Source organism: Coregonus lavaretus, assembly GCF_964263955.1.
Source record: "Coregonus lavaretus genome assembly, contig: HAP1_SCAFFOLD_1349, whole genome shotgun sequence".
Classification (NCBI taxonomy): domain Eukaryota; kingdom Metazoa; phylum Chordata; class Actinopteri; order Salmoniformes; family Salmonidae; genus Coregonus; species Coregonus lavaretus.
Genome location: NW_028162442.1, coordinates 58,833 through 80,000, shown reverse-complemented (window position 1 = coordinate 80,000; position 21,168 = coordinate 58,833). Strand labels below are relative to the sequence as shown.

The following is a 21,168-nucleotide window of genomic DNA, read 5'->3' as shown; positions in this document are numbered from 1 at the left end:
TCAATGTGCGTCCCCTTTCAGGTGGTTCAGCATTGCACCTGTATTACCAATTCCACCTCCCAAAGTTTGCATGTCCTTCTCACTTTACAGGACTTTGCTGCTGTCACTGGCCTTTGTCTGCCATTTCTCCGAACTTAACCACAACTTAGTAGTGGTGGAGACTCTTCTTGTTGTCATAACTGGGATTTTGATTTTGTCAAGGCAAAACACACAGGCTTTTCGGTCAGTCAGGGATTTCCTCAACTTTGTTTAAACGTTCACACCCCTAGTGTGTGTGTGTGTGTGTGTGTGTGTGTGTGTGTGTGTGTGTGTGTGTGTGTGCGTGTGCGTGTGCGTGTGTGCGCGCAGGCTGAGCAGTGCTCTGGAGGCGTTGGCAGCATCAGAGAGAGAGATGGAACAACAGAGGAAGCAGCACTCTGTGACGGTAGACAAACTACTGCTGCAGACACAGAACCTAGAGACCGCCCTGAAGACTGACCGACTGGTTATTACTGAAGAGAGGTACACACACACACAGAACCTAGAGACTGCCCTGAAGACTGACCGACTGGTTATTACTGAAGAGAGGTACACACACACACAGAACCTAGAGACCGCCCTGAAGACTGACCGACTGGTTATTACTGAAGAGAGGTACACACACACACAACCTAGAGACCGCCCTGAAGACTGACCAATAATCCACATGTATTGTTCTTATAATAACACTTGTCCTTCTTACCTCTCTGTCTTCCAGGAGGAAACTAGCTCAGCTGCAGCATGCCTACACCTGTCTGTTTAAGGACTACGACTCCAAACTCAAGACTGAGGTGTGTGTGGCAGAGGGGGGGGGGGGGGCAGAGGGGGGGTGTGTGGCTAGCTATGCTTCATACCTTTGAGCTAAACACCAATACAAGACATGATGTAACTGCTGTAATGTGTGTCTGTATGACAGGAAGAGACAACAGTAACTAATAACACCATATGTAATGTGTGTCTGTATGACAGGAAGAGACAACAGTAACTAATAACACCATATGTAATGTGTGTCTGTAGGGGGGAGACATGTGTAGTCGTCTGGAGGAGGCAGAGAGAGCGTTGGCTCTGAAGCAGGACTTGATTGACAAGCTGAAGGAAGAAGTGGAAAAACACAGAGGATCTCTAGAGACCGTTCCTGTTCTCACGGCCCAGGTACACACACACACACACACACATTTTATCCCTCTCCAGATACACACAATGAGTGTAAACTAATGGTTGTAACATTGGTCATTGTCAGCCATGTACACAGGCTGACAGGATATATCTTAGGCCTGCCTAAGACTAAAGCAAAGCAGCTAGATAATGTTTGGAGAACAAGGTACTGCTCTGTTTCAGCTGTTATGGTCAGTCTAGCTGTATGGAGGAGAAGGTACTGCTCTGTTTCAGCTGTTATGGTCAGTCTAGCTGTATGGAGGAGAAGGTACTGCTCTGTTTCAGCTGTTATGGTCAGTCTAGCTGTATGGAGGAGAAGGTACTGCTCTGTTTCAGCTGTTATGGTCAGTCTAGCTGTATGGAGGAGAAGGTACTGCTCTGTTTCAGCTGTTATGGTCAGTCTAGCTGTATGGAGGAGAAGGTACTGCTCTGTTTCAGCTGGTATGGTCAGTCTAGCTGTATGGAGAAGGTGCTGCTCTGTTTCAGCTGTTATGGTCAGTCTAGCTGTATGGAGAACAAGGTACTGCTCTGTTTCAGCTGTTATGGTCAGTCTAGCTGTATGGAGAAGGTGCTGCTCTGTTTCAGCTGTTATGGTCAGTCTAGCTGTATGGAGGAGAAGGTACTGCTCTGTTTCAGCTGTTATGGTCAGTCTAGCTGTATGGAGAAGGTACTGCTCTGTTTCAGCTGTTATGGTCAGTCTAGCTGTAAGGAGGAGGAGAAGGTACTGCTCTGTTTCAGCTGTTATGGTCAGTCTAGCTGTATGGAGAAGAAGGTACTGCTCTGTTTCAGCTGTTATGGTCAGTCTAGCTGTATGGAGGAGAAGGTACTGCTCTGTTTCAGCTGTTATGGTCAGTCTAGCTGTAAGGAGGAGGAGAAGGTACTGCTCTGTTTCAGCTGTTATGGTCAGTCTAGCTGTATGGAGAACAAGGTACTGCTCTGTTTCAGCTGTTATGGTCAGTCTAGCTGTATGGAGGAGAAGGTACTGCTCTGTTTCAGCTGTTATGGTCAGTCTAGCTGTATGGAGGAGAAGGTACTGCTCTGTTTCAGCTGTTATGGTCAGTCTAGCTGTATGGAGAAGGTACTGCTCTGTGTCAGCTGTTATGGTCAGTCTAGCTGTATGGAGGAGAAGGTACTGCTCTGTTTCAGCTGTTATGGTCAGTCTAGCTGTAAGGAGGAGGAGAAGGTACTGCTCTGTTTCAGCTGTTATGGTCAGTCTAGCTGTATGGAGGAGAAGGTACTGCTCTGTTTCAGCTGTTATGGTCAGTCTAGCTGTATGGAGGAGAAGGTACTGCTCTGTTTCAGCTGTTATGGTCAGTCTAGCTGTATGGAGGAGAAGGTACTGCTCTGTTTCAGCTGTTATGGTCAGTCTAGCTGTATGGACGAGAAGGTACTGCTCTGTTTCAGCTGTTATGGTCAGTCTAGCTGTATGGAGGAGAAGGTACTGCTCTGTTTCAGCTGTTATGGTCAGTCTAGCTGTATGGAGGAGAAGGTACTGCTCTGTTTCAGCTGTTATGGTCAGTCTAGCTGTATGGAGGAGAAGGTACTGCTCTGTTTCAGCTGTTATGGTCAGTCTAGCTGTATGGAGGAGAAGGTACTGCTCTGTTTCAGCTGTTATGGTCAGTCTAGCTGTATGGATAAGGTACTGCTCTGTTTCAGCTGTTATGGTCAGTCTAGCTGTATGGAGGAGAAGGTACTGCTCTGTTTCAGCTGTTATGGTCAGTCTAGCTGTATGGAGGAGAAGGTACTGCTCTGTTTCAGCTGTTATGGTCAGTCTAGCTGTATGGAGGAGAAGGTACTGCTCTGTTTCAGCTGTTATGGTCAGTCTAGCTGTATGGAGAAGAAGGTACTGCTCTGTTTCAGCTGTTATGGTCAGTCTAGCTGTATGGAGAAGGTACTGCTCTGTTTCAGCTGTTATGGTCAGTCTAGCTGTATGGAGAAGGTACTGCTCTGTTTCAGCTGTTATGGTCAGTCTAGCTGTATGGAGAACAAGGTAATGCTCTGTTTCAGCTGTTATGGTCAGTCTAGCTGTATGGAGGAGAAGGTACTGCTCTGTGTCAGCTGTTATGGTCAGTCTAGCTGTATGGAGGAGAAGGTACTGCTATGTTTCAGCTGTTATGGTCAGTCTAGCTGTATGGAGAAGGTACTGCTCTGTTTCAGCTGTTATGGTCAGTCTAGCTGTATGGAGGAGAAGGTACTGCTCTGTTTCAGCTGTTATGGTCAGTCTAGCTGTAAGGAGGAGGAGAAGGTACTGCTCTGTTTCAGCTGTTATGGTCAGTCTAGCTGTATGGAGGAGAAGGTACTGCTCTGTTTCAGCTGTTATGGTCAGTCTAGCTGTATGGAGAAGAAGGTACTGCTCTGTTTCAGCTGTTATGGTCAGTCTAGCTGTATGGAGAAGAAGGTACTGCTCTGTTTCAGCTGTTATGGTCAGTCTAGCTGTATGGAGGAGAAGGTACTGCTCTGTTTCAGCTGTTATGGTCAGTCTAGCTGTATGGAGAACAAGGTACTGCTCTGTTTCAGCTGTTATGGTCAGTCTAGCTGTATGGAGCAGAAGGTACTGCTCTGTTTCAGCTGTTATGGTCAGTCTAGCTGTATGGAGGAGAAGGTACTGCTCTGTTTCAGCTGTTATGGTCAGTCTAGCTGTATGGAGGAGAAGGTACTGCTCTGTTTCAGCTGTTATGGTCAGTCTAGCTGTATGGAGAAGAAGGTACTGCTCTGTTTCAGCTGTTATGGTCAGTCTAGCTGTATGGAGAAGAAGGTACTGCTCTGTTTCAGCTGTTATGGTCAGTCTAGCTCTATGGAGGAGAAGGTACTGCTCTGTTTCAGCTGTTATGGTCAGTCTAGCTGTATGGAGGAGAAGGTACTGCTCTGTTTCAGCTGTTATGGTCAGTCTAGCTGTATGGAGGAGAAGGTACTGCTCTGTTTCAGCTGTTATGGTCAGTCTAGCTGTATGGAGGAGAAGGTACTGCTCTGTTTCAGCTGGTATGGTCAGTCTAGCTGTATGGAGAAGGTGCTGCTCTGTTTCAGCTGTTATGGTCAGTCTAGCTGTATGGAGGAGAAGGTACTGCTCTGTTTCAGCTGTTATGGTCAGTCTAGCTGTATGGAGGAGAAGGTACTGCTCTGTTTCAGCTGTTATGGTCAGTCTAGCTGTATGGAGAACAAGGTACTGCTCTGTTTCAGCTGTTATGGTCAGTCTAGCTGTATGGAGGAGAAGGTACTGCTCTGTTTCAGCTGTTATGGTCAGTCTAGCTGTATGGAGGAGAAGGTACTGCTCTGTTTCAGCTGTTATGGTCAGTCTAGCTGTATGGAGAAGGTGCTGCTCTGTTTCAGCTGTTATGGTCAGTCTAGCTGTATGGAGGAGAAGGTACTGCTCTGTTTCAGCTGTTATGGTCAGTCTAGCTGTATGGAGAAGGTACTGCTCTGTTTCAGCTGTTATGGTCAGTCTAGCTGTAAGGAGGAGGAGAAGGTACTGCTCTGTTTCAGCTGTTATGGTCAGTCTAGCTGTATGGAGAAGGTAATGCTCTGTTTCAGCTGTTATGGTCAGTCTAGCTGTATGGAGGAGAAGGTACTGCTCTGTTTCAGCTGTTATGGTCAGTCTAGCTGTATGGAGGAGAAGGTACTGCTCTGTTTCAGCTGTTATGGTCAGTCTAGCTGTATGGAGAAGGTACTGCTCTGTGTCAGCTGTTATGGTCAGTCTAGCTGTATGGAGGAGAAGGTACTGCTCTGTTTCAGCTGTTATGGTCAGTCTAGCTGTAAGGAGGAGGAGAAGGTACTGCTCTGTTTCAGCTGTTATGGTCAGTCTAGCTGTATGGAGGAGAAGGTACTGCTCTGTTTCAGCTGTTATGGTCAGTCTAGCTGTATGGAGGAGAAGGTACTGCTCTGTTTCAGCTGTTATGGTCAGTCTAGCTGTATGGAGGAGAAGGTACTGCTCTGTTTCAGCTGTTATGGTCAGTCTAGCTGTATGGAGGAGAAGGTACTGCTCTGTTTCAGCTGTTATGGTCAGTCTAGCTGTATGGAGAAGAAGGTACTGCTCTGTTTCAGCTGTTATGGTCAGTCTAGCTGTATGGAGAAGGTACTGCTCTGTTTCAGCTGTTATGGTCAGTCTAGCTGTATGGAGGAGGAGAAGGTACTGCTCTGTTTCAGCTGTTATGGTCAGTCTAGCTGTATGGAGAAGGTACTGCTCTGTGTCAGCTGTTATGGTCAGTCTAGCTGTATGGAGGAGAAGGTACTGCTCTGTTTCAGCTGTTATGGTCAGTCTAGCTGTAAGGAGGAGGAGAAGGTACTGCTCTGTTTCAGCTGTTATGGTCAGTCTAGCTGTATGGAGGAGAAGGTACTGCTCTGTTTCAGCTGTTATGGTCAGTCTAGCTGTATGGAGGAGAAGGTACTGCTCATTTTCAGCTGTTATGGTCAGTCTAGCTGTATGGAGGAGAAGGTACTGCTCTGTTTCAGCTGTTATGGTCAGTCTAGCTGTATGGAGGAGAAGGTACTGCTCTGTTTCAGCTGTTATGGTCAGTCTAGCTGTATGGAGAAGAAGGTACTGCTCTGTTTCAGCTGTTATGGTCAGTCTAGCTGTATGGAGAAGGTACTGCTCTGTTTCAGCTGTTATGGTCAGTCTAGCTGTATGGAGAAGGTACTGCTCTGTTTCAGCTGTTATGGTCAGTCTAGCTGTATGGAGAACAAGGTACTGCTCTGTTTCAGCTGTTATGGTCAGTCTAGCTGTATGGAGGAGAAGGTACTGCTCTGTGTCAGCTGTTATGGTCAGTCTAGCTGTATGGAGGAGAAGGTACTGCTATGTTTCAGCTGTTATGGTCAGTCTAGCTGTATGGAGAAGGTACTGCTCTGTTTCAGCTGTTATGGTCAGTCTAGCTGTATGGAGGAGAAGGTACTGCTCTGTTTCAGCTGTTATGGTCAGTCTAGCTGTAAGGAGGAGGAGAAGGTACTGCTCTGTTTCAGCTGTTATGGTCAGTCTAGCTGTATGGAGGAGAAGGTACTGCTCTGTTTCAGCTGTTATGGTCAGTCTAGCTGTATGGAGAAGAAGGTACTGCTCTGTTTCAGCTGTTATGGTCAGTCTAGCTGTATGGAGAAGAAGGTACTGCTCTGTTTCAGCTGTTATGGTCAGTCTAGCTGTATGGAGGAGAAGGTACTGCTCTGTTTCAGCTGTTATGGTCAGTCTAGCTGTATGGAGAACAAGGTACTGCTCTGTTTCAGCTGTTATGGTCAGTCTAGCTGTATGGAGCAGAAGGTACTGCTCTGTTTCAGCTGTTATGGTCAGTCTAGCTGTATGGAGGAGAAGGTACTGCTCTGTTTCAGCTGTTATGGTCAGTCTAGCTGTATGGAGGAGAAGGTACTGCTCTGTTTCAGCTGTTATGGTCAGTCTAGCTCTATGGAGGAGAAGGTACTGCTCTGTTTCAGCTGTTATGGTCAGTCTAGCTGTATGGAGGAGAAGGTACTGCTCTGTTTCAGCTGTTATGGTCAGTCTAGCTGTATGGAGGAGAAGGTACTGCTCTGTTTCAGCTGTTATGGTCAGTCTAGCTGTATGGAGAAGAAGGTACTGCTCTGTTTCAGCTGTTATGGTCAGTCTAGCTGTATGGAGAAGAAGGTACTGCTCTGTTTCAGCTGTTATGGTCAGTCTAGCTCTATGGAGGAGAAGGTACTGCTCTGTTTCAGCTGTTATGGTCAGTCTAGCTGTATGGAGGAGAAGGTACTGCTCTGTTTCAGCTGTTATGGTCAGTCTAGCTGTATGGAGGAGAAGGTACTGCTCTGTTTCAGCTGTTATGGTCAGTCTAGCTGTATGGAGGAGAAGGTACTGCTCTGTTTCAGCTGTTATGGTCAGTCTAGCTGTATGGAGAAGAAGGTACTGCTCTGTTTCAGCTGTTATGGTCAGTCTAGCTGTATGGAGAAGGTACTGCTCTGTTTCAGCTGTTATGGTCAGTCTAGCTTTATGGAGGAGAAGGTGCTTTTTTTCTATAATAATAATAATAATAATAATATATGCCATTTAGCAGATGCTTTTATCCAGAGTCATGCGTGAATACAACCCACTACCCTGGCATTATAACCACCATTCTCTACCAACTGAGCGTCCATGTATCTGTGACCTTTTAAAATTTGAATTCCTTTTGATTCTAATGGGATGTGTGTTAGGCTGAGATCTACAAGGCAGACTTCCTAGCGGAGCGGGAGGCCAGAGAGAAGTTGAACCAGAAGAAGGAGGAGCTTCAGGACCAGCTGAACAGAGCACTGGCTGAGATGGAGCATCTGAAACAGGAGGGGACCTCACGGTAACACACACACACACACACACACACACACACACACACACACTGGAATGGGATTTGTGGATTCAAATAAAGTTTTTAAAGTGTGTGTGTGTGTGTTTCAGGGCTCGGATGGAGGAAATGCAGCAGAGACATACATCCCCCCCCACAACCAGGGACACACACACATCCCCCCCACAACCAGGGACACACACATCCCCCCCACAACCAGGGACACCCCCCCCCCCCCCACAACCAGACCCCCCCCCCCCCCCGCAACCAGGTCAGAGCGTGTGAGCACAGCTCTGGTGCTCCACATCCTTTCCAACCGCTACACGCTCCATTCATTAAAATCACAGTTTAACCAACACCCATCTATTTTTGTGTCTACCTCGACCTACCACTTGGATTTGAAGTACTGAAACCAAACCATATGATTTGAATGAATAGTATTTTAAAAAAGCGCTCATCATTTCAAATAGTCTACATGTCTTATTAAACAGGATATAAACACTCTAAATAGTCTACATGTCATATTAAACAGGATATAAACACTCTAAATAGTCTACATGTCATATTAAACAGGATATAAACACTAAATAGTCTACATGTCATATTAAACAGGATATAAACACTCTAAATAGTCTACATGTCATATTAAACAGGATATAAACACTCTAAATAGTCTACATGTCATATTAAAAAGGATATAAACACTCTAAATAGTCTACATGTCATATTAAACAGGATATAAACACTCTAAATAGTCTACATGTCATATTAAACAGGATATAAACACTAAATAGTCTACATGTCATATTAAACAGGATATAAACACTCTAAATAGTCTACATGTCATATTAAACAGGATATAAACACTCTAAATAGTCTACATGTCATATTAAACAGGATATAAACACTCTAAATAGTCTACATGTCATATTAAACAGGATATAAACACTCTAAATAGTCTACATGTCATATTAAACAGGATATAAACACTCTAAATAGTCTACATGTCATATTAAACAGGATATAAACACTCTAAATAGTCTACATGTCTTATTAAACAGGATATAAACACTCTAAATAGTCTACATGTCTTATTAAACAGGATATAAACACTCTAAATAGTCTACATGTCATATTAAACAGGATATAAACACTCTAAATAGTCTACATGTCATATTAAACAGGATATAAACACTCTAAATAGTCTACATGTCTTATTAAACAGGATATAAACACTCTAAATAGTCTACATGTCTTATTAAACAGGATATAAACACTCTAAATAGTCTACATGTCATATTAAACAGGATATAAACACTCTAAATAGTCTACATGTCATATTAAACAGGATATAAACACTCTAAATAGTCTACATGTCATATTAAACAGGATATAAACACTCTAAATAGTCTACATGTCATATTAAACAGGATATAAACACTCTAAATAGTATACATGTCATATTAAACAGGATATAAACACTCTAAATAGTCTACATGTCATATTAAACAGGATATAAACACTAAATAGTCTACATGTCATATTAAACAGCATATAAACACTCTAAATAGTCTACATGTCATATTAAACAGGATATAAACACACTAAATAGTCTACATGTCATATTAAACAGGATATAAACACTCTAAATAGTCTACATGTCATATTAAACAGGATATAAACACTCTAAATAGTCTACATGTCATATTAAACAGGATATAAACACTCTAAATAGTCTACATGTCATATTAAACAGGATATAAAGACTCTAAATAGTATACATGTCATATTAAACAGGATATAAACACTCTAAATAGTCTACATGTCGTATTAAACAGGATATAAACACTCTAAATAGTCTACATGTCATATTAAACAGGATATAAACACTCTAAATAGTCTACATGTCATATTAAACAGGATATAAACACTAAATAGTCTACATGTCATATTAAACAGCATATAAACACTCTAAATAGTCTACATGTCATATTAAACAGGATATAAACACACTAAATAGTCTACATGTCATATTAAACAGGATATAAACACTCTAAATAGTCTACATGTCATATTAAACAGGATATAAACACTCTAAATAGTCTACATGTCATATTAAACAGGATATAAACACTCTAAATAGTCTACATGTCATATTAAACAGGATATAAACACTAAATAGTCTACATGTCATATTAAACAGGATATAAACACTCTAAATAGTCTACATGTTGTATTAAACAGGATATAAACACTCTAAATAGTCTACATGTCATATTAAACAGGATATAAACACTCTAAATAGTCTACATGTCATATTAAACAGGATATAAACACTCTAAATAGTCTACATGTCATATTAAACAGGATATAAACACTCTAAATAGTCTACATGTCATATTAAACAGCATATAAACACTCTAAATAGTCTACATGTCATATTAAACAGGATATAAACACTCTAAATAGTCTACATGTCATATTAAACAGCATATAAACACTCTAAATAGTCTACATGTCATATTAAACAGGATATAAACACTCTAAATAGTCTACATGTCATATTAAACAGGATATAAACACTCTAAATAGTCTACATGTCATATTAAACAGGATATAAACACTCTAAATAGTCTACATGTCATATTAAACAGGATATAAACACTCTAAATAGTCTACATGTCATATTAAACAGGATATAAACACTCTAAATAGTCTACATGTCATATTAAACAGGATATAAACACTCTAAATAGTCTACATGTCATATTAAACAGGATATAAACACTCTAAATAGTATACATGTCATATTAAACAGGATATAAACACTCTAAATAGTCTACATGTCATATTAAACAGGATATAAACACTAAATAGTCTACATGTCATATTAAACAGCATATAAACACTCTAAATAGTCTACATGTCATATTAAACAGGATATAAACACACTAAATAGTCTACATGTCATATTAAACAGGATATAAACACTCTAAATAGTCTACATGTCATATTAAACAGGATATAAACACTCTAAATAGTCTACATGTCATATTAAACAGGATATAAACACTCTAAATAGTCTACATGTCATATTAAACAGGATATAAACACTAAATAGTCTACATGTCATATTAAACAGGATATAAACACTCTAAATAGTCTACATGTCGTATTAAACAGGATATAAACACTCTAAATAGTCTACATGTCATATTAAACAGGATATAAACACTCTAAATAGTCTACATGTCATATTAAACAGGATATAAACACTCTAAATAGTCTACATGTCATATTAAACAGGATATAAACACTCTAAATAGTCTACATGTCATATTAAACAGCATATAAACACTCTAAATAGTCTACATGTCATATTAAACAGGATATAAACACTCTAAATAGTCTACATGTCATATTAAACAGCATATAAACACTCTAAATAGTCTACATGTCATATTAAACAGGATATAAACACTCTAAATAGTCTACATGTCATATTAAACAGGATATAAACACTCTAAATAGTCTACATGTCATATTAAACAGGATATAAACACTCTAAATAGTCTACATGTCATATTAAACAGGATATAAACACTAAATAGTCTACATGTCATATTAAACAGGATATAAACACTCTAAATAGTCTACATGTCATATTAAACAGGATATAAACACTCTAAATAGTCTACATGTCATATTAAACAGGATATAAACACTCTAAATAGTCTACATGTCATATTAAACAACATATAAACACTCTAAATAGGTCAGGAGACAGACAGGGAGCCTAAGAAGGAACAAAAATGAATTATTTAGGATATATTGTTTAAATAATTTCAAGGCTATAACCTACAAAGAAATACATTGTGAAGCATTAGCGAGTGCAACACACTAGACTGGTAGGGACAGAAAGCGCTCAGCATTTAAACAACATTTAGTTGGATTAAATCATTATAGTCTATAAAATTGAACCAAACGTTTGAGATCAGATTTTTAGTTTTTGCTACAATGACACACTTAGTTATCTACCCACCTTGTTCCTTTCTTTTAGCATGTGCACCTAGTAAGGACTCCATCATGCTTTCAGGAGACGTGTCTTTTCAGATTCCACCAGGATTATTTAGTCGTGGACACTACATCACCACACTCCCCCTCCTGCTCTTGGTCCTCATCTTTAGAAGTCATCTTGATTTAGCACCTGTGTGTTCTATCGGTTTCTTCATGAATATATTTAGTGAACTCCATGACAGTAGCTAAAGAAAGGGGCTGTAGCAGCACACAGGTAGACTAGAAGTGCATGCTGGGCCGTGCACGCCCTGAGCTGGTGAAGTGAGTGGCGCTGAAGCATGGTGGACCAGAAGGCCGACGCTCCAGCGTTTGGGAGTCTCGCTCTCAATTTCAATTCAATTTAAGGGCTTTTTTGGCAAAGCAAGTGAAATAAACAATAAATATTAACAGTAAACATTACACTCAGAAGTTCCAAAATAATAAAGACATTTCAAATGTCATATTATGTATATATACAGTGTTGTAACAATGTGCAAATTGTTAAAGTACAAATCGGAAAAGAAATCAACATAAATATGGGTTGTATTTACAATGGTGTTTGTTCTTCACTGATTGCCCTTTTTCTTGTGGCAACAGGTCACAGATCTTGCAGCTGTGATGGCACACTGTGGTTTTTCACCCAGTAGATAAGGGAGTTTATCAAAATTGTGTTTGTTTTCAAATTCTTTGTGGATCGCTGTAATCTGAGCGAAATATGTGTTTCTAATATGGTCATACATTTGGCAGGAGGTTAGGAAGTGCAGATCAGTTTCCACCTCATTTTGTGGGCAGTGTGCCCATAGCCTGTCTTCTCTTGAGAGCCAGGTCTGCCTACGGCGGCCTTTCTCAATAGCAAGGCTATGATCACTGAGTCTGTACATAGTCAAAGCTTTCCTTAAGTTTGGGTCAGTCACAGTGGTCAGGTGTTCTGCCACTGTGTACTTTCTGTTTAGGGCCAAATAGTTATCTCTCTGTCTCTCTGTCTCTCTCTGTCTCTCTCTGTCTCTCTCTGTCTCTCTCTGTCTCTCTCTCACACTCTCTCTATTTATATCTTTCTCACACTCTCTCTATTTCTCTCTCTCTCTCTCTGTCTCTCTCTCTCACACACACACATTTCAGAGATGCTCAACTCCTCTCTCTCTCTCTCTCTCTCTCTCTCTCTCTCTCTCTCTCTCTCTCTCTCTCTCTCTCTCTCTCTCTCACACACACACAGGCACACATCTATGATAAATGAACCCATTAAGACCAAGACCTTTACCAGTGAAATGAGGAATTAAAAAAATAGAAGTCCAGGAATTATAAATAAGATCCTGGATGAAGACATGTCATAAGACTTGCTGTCAAACCTAGCCCAGTGTAAAATATATTGCATCATAAATTCTAAGGGTTAGTAAGTTTTCACTGGGAGTCTTTCCCCTCTCTACATACTGTATGTAGACCTGAGTTAGTCTGTACTGTACTATGGTGTCAAGCAGGAGTGAATCAGTTAGTCTGTACTGTACTATGGTGTCAACCAGGAGTGAATCAGTTAGTCTGTACTGTACTATGGTGTCAAGCAGGAGTGAATCAGTTAGTCTGTACTGTACTATGGTGTCAAGCAGGAGTGAATCAGTTAGTCTGTACTGTACTATGGTGTCAAGCAGGAGTGAATCAGTTAGTATGTACTGTACTATGGTGTCAAGCAGGAGTGAATCAGTTAGTCTGTACTGTACTATAGTGTCAAGCAGGAGTGAATCAGTTAGTCTGTACTGTACTATGGTGTCAAGCAGGAGTGAATCAGTTAGTCTGTTCTGTACTATGGTGTCAAGCAGGAGTGAATCAGTTAGTCTGTACTGTACTATGGTGTCAAGCAGGAGTGAATCAGTTAGTCTGTACTGTACTATGGTGTCAAGCAGGAGTGAATCAGTTAGTCTGTACTGTACTATGGTGTCAAGCAGGAGTGAATCAGTTAGTCTGTACTGTACTATGGTGTCAAGCAGGAGTGAATCAGTTAGTCTGTACTGTACTATAGTGTCAAGCAGGAGTGAATCAGTTAGTATGTACTGTACTATGGTGTCAAGCAGGAGTGAATCAGTTAGTCTGTACTGTACTATGGTGTCAAGCAGGAGTGAATCAGTTAGTCTGTACTGTACTATGGTGTCAAGCAGGAGTGAATCAGTTAGTCTGTACTGTACTATGGTGTCAAGCAGGAGTGAATCAGTTAGTCTGTACTGTACTATGGTGTCAAGCAGGAGTGAATCAGTTAGTCTGTACTGTACTATAGTGTCAAGCAGGAGTGAATCAGTTAGTCTGTACTGTACTATGGTGTCAGGCAGGAGTGAATCAGTTAGTCTGTACTGTACTATAGTGTCAAGCAGGAGTGAATCAGTTAGTCTGTACTGTACTATAGTGTCAAGCAGGAGTGAATCAGTTAGTATGTACTGTACTATGGTGTCAAGCAGGAGTGAATCAGTTAGTCTGTACTGTACTATGGTGTCAAGCAGGAGTGAATCAGTTAGTCTGTACTGTACTATGGTGTCAAGCAGGAGTGTGTTTGTGATTCAGTTTTTTTTTTTTTTTTTTTATGTCCTCAGAGAGGCAATTCATTGTGCAGCAGTCATAAAACATACAAATGAAATCACATATAAAAAATAAACATAAAAACAACAGCAAATAGCAAAGGATATTTACAAGCAAGTAAGCTGGGTAAGTGACATTTCATAATCAAAATGTCAAAAAGGGCTACATGTTAAAGTAAAGAGTTAATGTGCAATTAGTCCAGCACTTTGTTAAATTGCAGAATTGCAATCAGTATAAAATAATACTTTGCCCTATTTTTTTTTTTAACCTTAGGTAACCTGTACCTGCGGCCAGAGAGGAGTAGCTGGAATTCGTGGAGGAGTGAGTGTGAAGAGTCAAACGCTATTTTGTTGTTTGTTTTTGTGTGTGTGTGTTTGTGTGTGTTTGTGTGTGTGTGTGTGTTTGTGTGTGTGTTTGTGTGTGTGTGTGTGTGTATGTGTGTGTTTGTGTGTGTGTGTGTGTGTGTGTGTGTGTGTGTGTGTGTGTGTGTGTGTGTTTGTGTGTGTGTTTTATCATGCAAAACACAACAACCACGAAACACAAGGAGTAGGGGAGAGTGGTGTAATTTTAGCCATTTTTTACATACAGCATCACTCCGTCAAGCATTATTTTTTAACAAAGAAATATATTTGTTATATTTCAGGATGTTGTGTATCCCTGGAAACAATCAGAATTAATGTAAACATTACCGTTTTGAAAACATTGCTTGTCCAAAGAAATGTGGTCTCTTGGCACAACTTACCCCAGGTATTAATTAAGTTGAGCCGCAGGACAGGGTGAATTAAGCTGTCCACAAGTTTCTGTACTGAGTGAAATATTACCTCTACCTTTTTAAAACCATGTCTATCTTTATTTCCCAAACACAATTAAACACAATCACAATCACTTTTTTTTTTTGTCTTTCAATCATTTAAAGTATATTTTAACACAGGCTTAACACCTAACAAACACTTTAGCATAGCCCAGGCCCTGATGTTTCCTCATATCCCAGCGATAATGTCTTGCATTACACCTGGGAAGAAAACACTTCAAATTGCTCAACTTGCCATTGGCCTCAGAACCCCATATTGAAGCTTATAGAGACCCCCCAACCGATGTACAAAACAATCTTAAAAGTGTCTACTTTGGTTTAGATACAAGCATCAAGAAACACGAGAAATGCATTTTACTTTTGTGAAAATCAGTTTCTTGGAACTAACTTGCTTACCATTTTCCCATGTGATTTCTTCCTTCACAGACTTATTACCTCTTCCTAAATATTTGTTAAAAATGATACATTTTTGTGCATGGTTTCCTAGAAACCCTTTGGCTCAACTTACCCCACTCTCCCCTATACTATACAAGTGTTAAAGCACGTCTGTTGGTTGGCCCGCAATTGCTCTTTGTCCTTGTGTTACTGCATCAAAAGGTCATATATAATTATATGTATGGCTACTCTGTAAAACATCCCCCTTTTGCCAATGGCTCCCAGTTAAAGTTAAACAATGCTGATATGAACATTTCTACATGGAGCCTGTATTCACGTGTCCCAGAGTAGGACTGATGATCTAGGATCAGGTCTCCCCTGTCAATATAATCGTATTTATTATGATGTAAAAGGAAAAACTGATCCTAGATCATCATCATGGCGGATTCGACCAATCAGGTTACTGTATGTACTGGGACCTTTAGTGAAGAGTCCAGATCAAACAAAGCCTGGCAACCAACTTGATTGGATACCACACCAGGGATGTGATTAGAGTATGTATGTTACAGAGGGCACAGGTGACCTGAAGCATGTGTTAAAAAGGGGAAATGGTCATCTTTGCGGGGGGCTAGCTAGCAGTTACGCCCTATGCCGTAATGTGTTCAGGTTCAAGTTTTAAATATAGTTTCAGAACTATATTTATTCACAGGTTTGTGTTGTTTCTGAAGCATGTGTTACTGAGAAATGGTTATATTCTCTGTGGCTAGTTAGCAGTTATTACTTATGCCATATTTATCATGACATTTGCCTGCCAACCATTTGTGTCCTTCCCGAGGTGAACGTCTCAAACAGCGTGTTTTTCAGCAGGCCTAGTGTTTCTGAGACTATCCAAGTGTGAAAATCTAAAAATGTTAATACTTTCTAATCATCTGCATCTGTTCTCCTGTGTCAAAATTAACCTCAGTGTTTCTCCCAATCAGTGAAATGACAGGGCATGGGCCCATGCCAAACGGTGCACTACTTTTGACCAGGACTCATATCACTGTATAAGGAATATGGTGCCATTTGGGGCATAACCCAATGTGTTGTTGTTTTTTTGGCATCTCTTTTCCCAATTACACATAATCAACCTCCCAAAAGGTTAGAAAGACAGAAAAAAACACATCTCCACCACATGACTCCACGTGGTTCCTGTTGGAAAGAGTCAAGGGGTTTAGTGAATAATTGTGTGTGTGTGTGTGTGTGTGTGTGTGTGTGTGTGTGTCTGTGTGTGTGTTTCTGTGTGTGTGTCTCTGTGTGTGTGTGTGTGTGTGTGTGTGTGTCTGTGTGTGTGTGTGTGTGTGTGTCTGTGTGTGTGTATCACCACATATTATGACAGCCACAGACAGAGAACCAATGTGGTGAGGCGTCTCTCTAATCATTATAGTAAATTACACAATCAGATCCCCACTGTTCTCCACATTCTGTGTCAGTGTGTATGTGTGTGTGTGTGTGTGTGTGTGTGTGTGTGTGTGTGTGTCAGTGTGTGTGTGTGTGTATGTGTGTGTGTGTGTGTGTGTGTGTGTTTGTGTGTGTGTGTGTTTGTGTCACATCCCCACTGTTCTCCATGTCTCTATTGTAATAAAGTCATACATTATAATTGTGTTGCATCCTGTTTTCTTTACACACAGACGGATACATTTTGTCACAGATTTGTATTGTTTTTGAGATATCAAATAGAAGGATCTCCAGATGATTCCTTTACACACAAGATATATTTGACTTCATATCATTGGTTATATATTTAGAATATAAATATTTGACTTCATATCATTGGTTATATATTTAGAATAGATATATTTGACTTCCTTTCATTGGTTATATATTTAGTATAGATATATTTGACTTCGTATCACTTCATATTCAAGCAGACCACCATAGTCCCTGTGACCAAGAACACCAAGATAACCTGCCTAAATGACTACAGACCCGTAGCACTCACGTCTGTAGCCATGAAGTGCTTTGAAAGGCTGGTCATGGCTCACATCAACACCATTATCCCAGAAACCCTAGACCCACTCCAATTTGCATACCGCCCCAACAGATCCACAGATGATGCAATCTCTATTGCACTCCACACTGCCCTTTCCCACCTGGACAAAAGGAACACCTACGTGAGAATACTATTAATTGACTACAGCTCAGTGTTCAAAACCATAGTGCCCTCAAAGCTCATCACTAAGCTAAGGACCCTGGGACTAAACACCTCCCTCTGCAACTGGATCCTGGACTTCCTGACGGGCTGCCCCCAGGTGGTAAGGGTAGGTAACAACACATCTGCCACGCTGATCCTCAACACGGGGGCCCCTCAGGGGTGCGTGCTCAGTCCCCTCCTGTACTCCCTGTTCACCCATGACTGCATGGCCAGGCACGACTCCAACACCATCATTAAGATTGCCGACGACACAACAGTGGTAGGCCTGATCACCGACATCGATGAGACAGCCTTTAGGGAGGAGGTCAGAGACCTGGCCATGTGGTGCCAGGATAACAACCTCTCCCTCAACGTGATCAAGACAATTCTCATCGACGGGCTGTAGTGGAACAGGTTGAGAGCTTCATGTTCCTTGGTGTCCACATCACCAACAAACTATCATGGTCCAAACACACCAAGACAGTCGTGAAGAGGGCACGACAAAGCCTGTTCCCCCTCAGGAGACTGAAAAGATTTGGCATGGGTCCTCAGATCCTCAAAACATTCTACAGCTGCACCATCGAGAGCATCCTGACTGGTTGCATCACCGCCTGGTTTGGCAACTGCTCGGCCTCCGACCGCAAGGCACTACCGAGGGTAGTGCGTACGGCCCAGTACATCACTGGGGCCAAGCTTACAGCCATCCAGGACCTCTATACCAGGCGGCGTCAGAGGAAAGTCCTAAAAACTGTCAAAGACTCCAGCCACCTTAGTCATAGACTGTTCTCTCTGCTACCGCACGGCAAGCGGTACCAGAGCGCCAAGTCTAGGTCCAAAAGGCTTCTTAACAGCTTCTAGCCCCAAGCCATAAGACTCCTGAACAGCTAATCATGGCTACCAGGACTATTTGCATTGCCCTCCCCCCCCCCCCCCCCCACCCCCACCCCCACCCCCTCTTTTACGCTGCTGCTACTCTGTTTATTATCTATGCATAGTCACTTTAACTCTACCTACATTTACATATTACCTAAATTACCTCGACTAACCGGTGCCCCCGCACATTGACTCTGTACCGGTACCCCCCTGTATATAGCCTCCCTAATGTTATTTAATTTTATTGCTGCTCTTTAATTATTTGATATCTTTATTTCTTATCTATTTTTTACTTAACACTTTTTTTATTCTTTCTTAAAACTGAATTGTTGGTTAAGGGCTTGCAAGTAAACGTTTCACTGTAAGGTCTACTACACCTGCTGTATTCGGCGCATGTGGCAAATAAAATGTGATTTGATTTGATTTATTTAGTATAGATATATTTGACCTCATATCATTGGTTATATATTTAATATAGCCAATTAAATGAGGGGGTGTCAGAGAGTACATTCTTTATTTCCCTGGACACCTTTTGGCACAGCGTGTGTGTGTGTGTGTGTGTGTGTGTGTGTGCGTGTGTGTGTGTGTGTGTGTGTGCGCATTTGAAATATTTACCTGAATTCTTTACCACCCCAATAAATGTGTCACTACCAAAACATTGTGAAAAAGTAGCAATAAAGAGAGAACTGTGCACAGTAGTGATACTTTTGATTAACCTTCTATTACATATTCATTTGAGAAATTGTATTTGCATACCAAATTAACAAAATAGTAAACACGTGATTTTTAAACATGATTTTCAAAACCTTTCAATTTAATTTAAAGAAATATAATCTCTATTGTTCTCTGTAAAATGTTCAATGTTGATTGTATGAATCTGAAACTTGTTGATTGATTTAATTACTTACGCATCTAATTAATTATTTTTGTTAGATGTTGATCACTTTACATATCTTTATTTTGCCAAAATAACGGGCGTTTTGGTGTCAAGTCTAAATCATAGAGATAAATGGAGGACTCATTTTAGTATAGACGTTGCCATGGAGGCCTTCCACCATTTTAATGTAGTCCACTGGGTGTGGATTCCTATGTGTTGGGAGCGATCAGCCAATGATCAGAGAGCATTGCCTATGGTTTGTAAACCAAAGACTAAGGTGTCCCGAGTGGCGCAGTGGTCTAAGGCGCTGCATTGCAGTGCTAGCTGTTCCACTAGAGATCCTGGTTCGAATCCAGGCTCTGTTGTAGCGGGCCACGACCGGGAGACCCATGGGGCGGCGCACAATTGGCCCAGGGTAGGGGAGGGAATGGCCGGCAGGGATGTAGCTCAGTTGATAGAGCATGGCGTTTGCAACGCCAGGGTTGTGGGTTCGATTCCCATGGGGGGCCAGTATAAAAAAAATAAAAAATAAAAATAAAGGGTATTCACTAACTGTAAGTCGCTCTGGATAAGAGCGTCTGCTAAATGACTAAAATGTAAAATGTTGATAGACAGCATCTTGAGGGGTATTTGATTCAATGGCTCGAACGGCGACTTACATAGCGCTTCGAGTACCAAAGCCAAATCCCACTGAGGAAGCGTGACTCTAGGTGTTGGCCTAAGTCGCCGCGTTCCTAATAGGAAGCGTTTCACTAGAGGGTGACTAAAGACATTGTCTCTGCCAAAACCCTCATGACAAGCTGAAATCGCTGCTGCAAACACTCTAATCGTGGCAGGCGATTTTTGCTTATCAAACATGAGCTGCAGAAAAGAGAGAATACTCTCCACCTGACAGCTCATGGGGTCCACACCTTGTGTGACACACCATCGTGAAAACACGTTCCATCTACTGGCATACATCTTAGAAGTGGAACTGGCACATGAACCCTGTATGGTCCTGATCACTGCATCAGATAACCCACGGCGCTCTAGCCTGTCCCTCTCAGCAGCCAGGCCTTCAGTGGTTGGCCGATTATGGGCAATTTCCCTATCGTGCCAGCCGCCTGAGACAACGCGTCCCGTCGATGTGGAATTGGCCAAGGTGGCGCAATCAACATCTGACTCATCTCCGCAAACCACAGAGCCCCCGGGCGATCGGGCGCTATCAGTATCACTGACATCCCCCCTGACCTCACCCTGGCTAGCAGTGGGAGAATGCAGGACAGCGGAGGGAATGCATACAGGAGAACTCTCGACCACGGTTGGTGCGCAAAGGCGTCCCTTCCCAGTGGCGGTTCGTCCTGTTCCCTCAGAGAGAACCACAGAGGACATTGCGCGTTCACGCGTGACGCGAATAGGTCCACCTCGGCTCTCCCGAATTGTTCCCAAATCTGGAGAACAATGTCTGGATGCAGACACCACTCGTCGTCTCGAGGACCCCCTCTTGACATGACGTCTGCTCCTACGTTCAAGTAGCCCGGAATGTGTGCTGCTCTCAATGAGCGAAGGTGCTCGTGAGCCCACAGCCACAATTCCTCTGCCGCCCGATGGAGAGCAGGAGGCCTGACTCCACCCTGGCGATTTATGTGGGCTACTGTGGTCCGGTTGTCTGACCAGACCAGCACATCGCGACCCCGAAGGGTAGACGCGAAGTGGGTCAGAACCAGTCGAACCGTTTACAACTCCAGGAGGTTGATGTGACGACCTGATTGAGGCCACACACCTCTTATCGCTTGTGTCTGACATGTCCCTCCCCATCCCGTCAGGGACGCATCCGTGAATACTGGGATGTGAGAGGACACCTTTCCTATCGGGACTCCGTGCGTGAGAACGCGCGAGTTTCTCCAATAGTTTAGGTCTGCACTGAGCGAGAGGGGAACCACCACCAACCGATGACGTTGACGCAATGGGTCTAGTCTTAGTTGGGCGAACCATCGCTGCGTCCTGCGCATGTGCAGGAGTCCCA

General features: G+C 42.0%; 1 pseudogene across 1 annotated transcript in view; it reads left to right on the top strand.

Annotated features, from left to right (window-relative positions):
• LOC311119241 (NF-kappa-B essential modulator-like) overlaps positions 1-7,577 on the top strand; it is a 17,340-nt pseudogene extending 9,763 nt beyond the window's left edge. Inside the window, exons 8-12 of the transcript in view lie at positions 349-633; positions 737-809; positions 1,036-1,170; positions 7,315-7,451; positions 7,553-7,577. The product of the transcript in view is annotated as an NF-kappa-B essential modulator-like (transcript). The remainder of the gene's footprint in view (positions 1-348; positions 634-736; positions 810-1,035; positions 1,171-7,314; positions 7,452-7,552) is intronic.
• Positions 7,578-21,168: the final 13,591 nt, after the last annotated feature.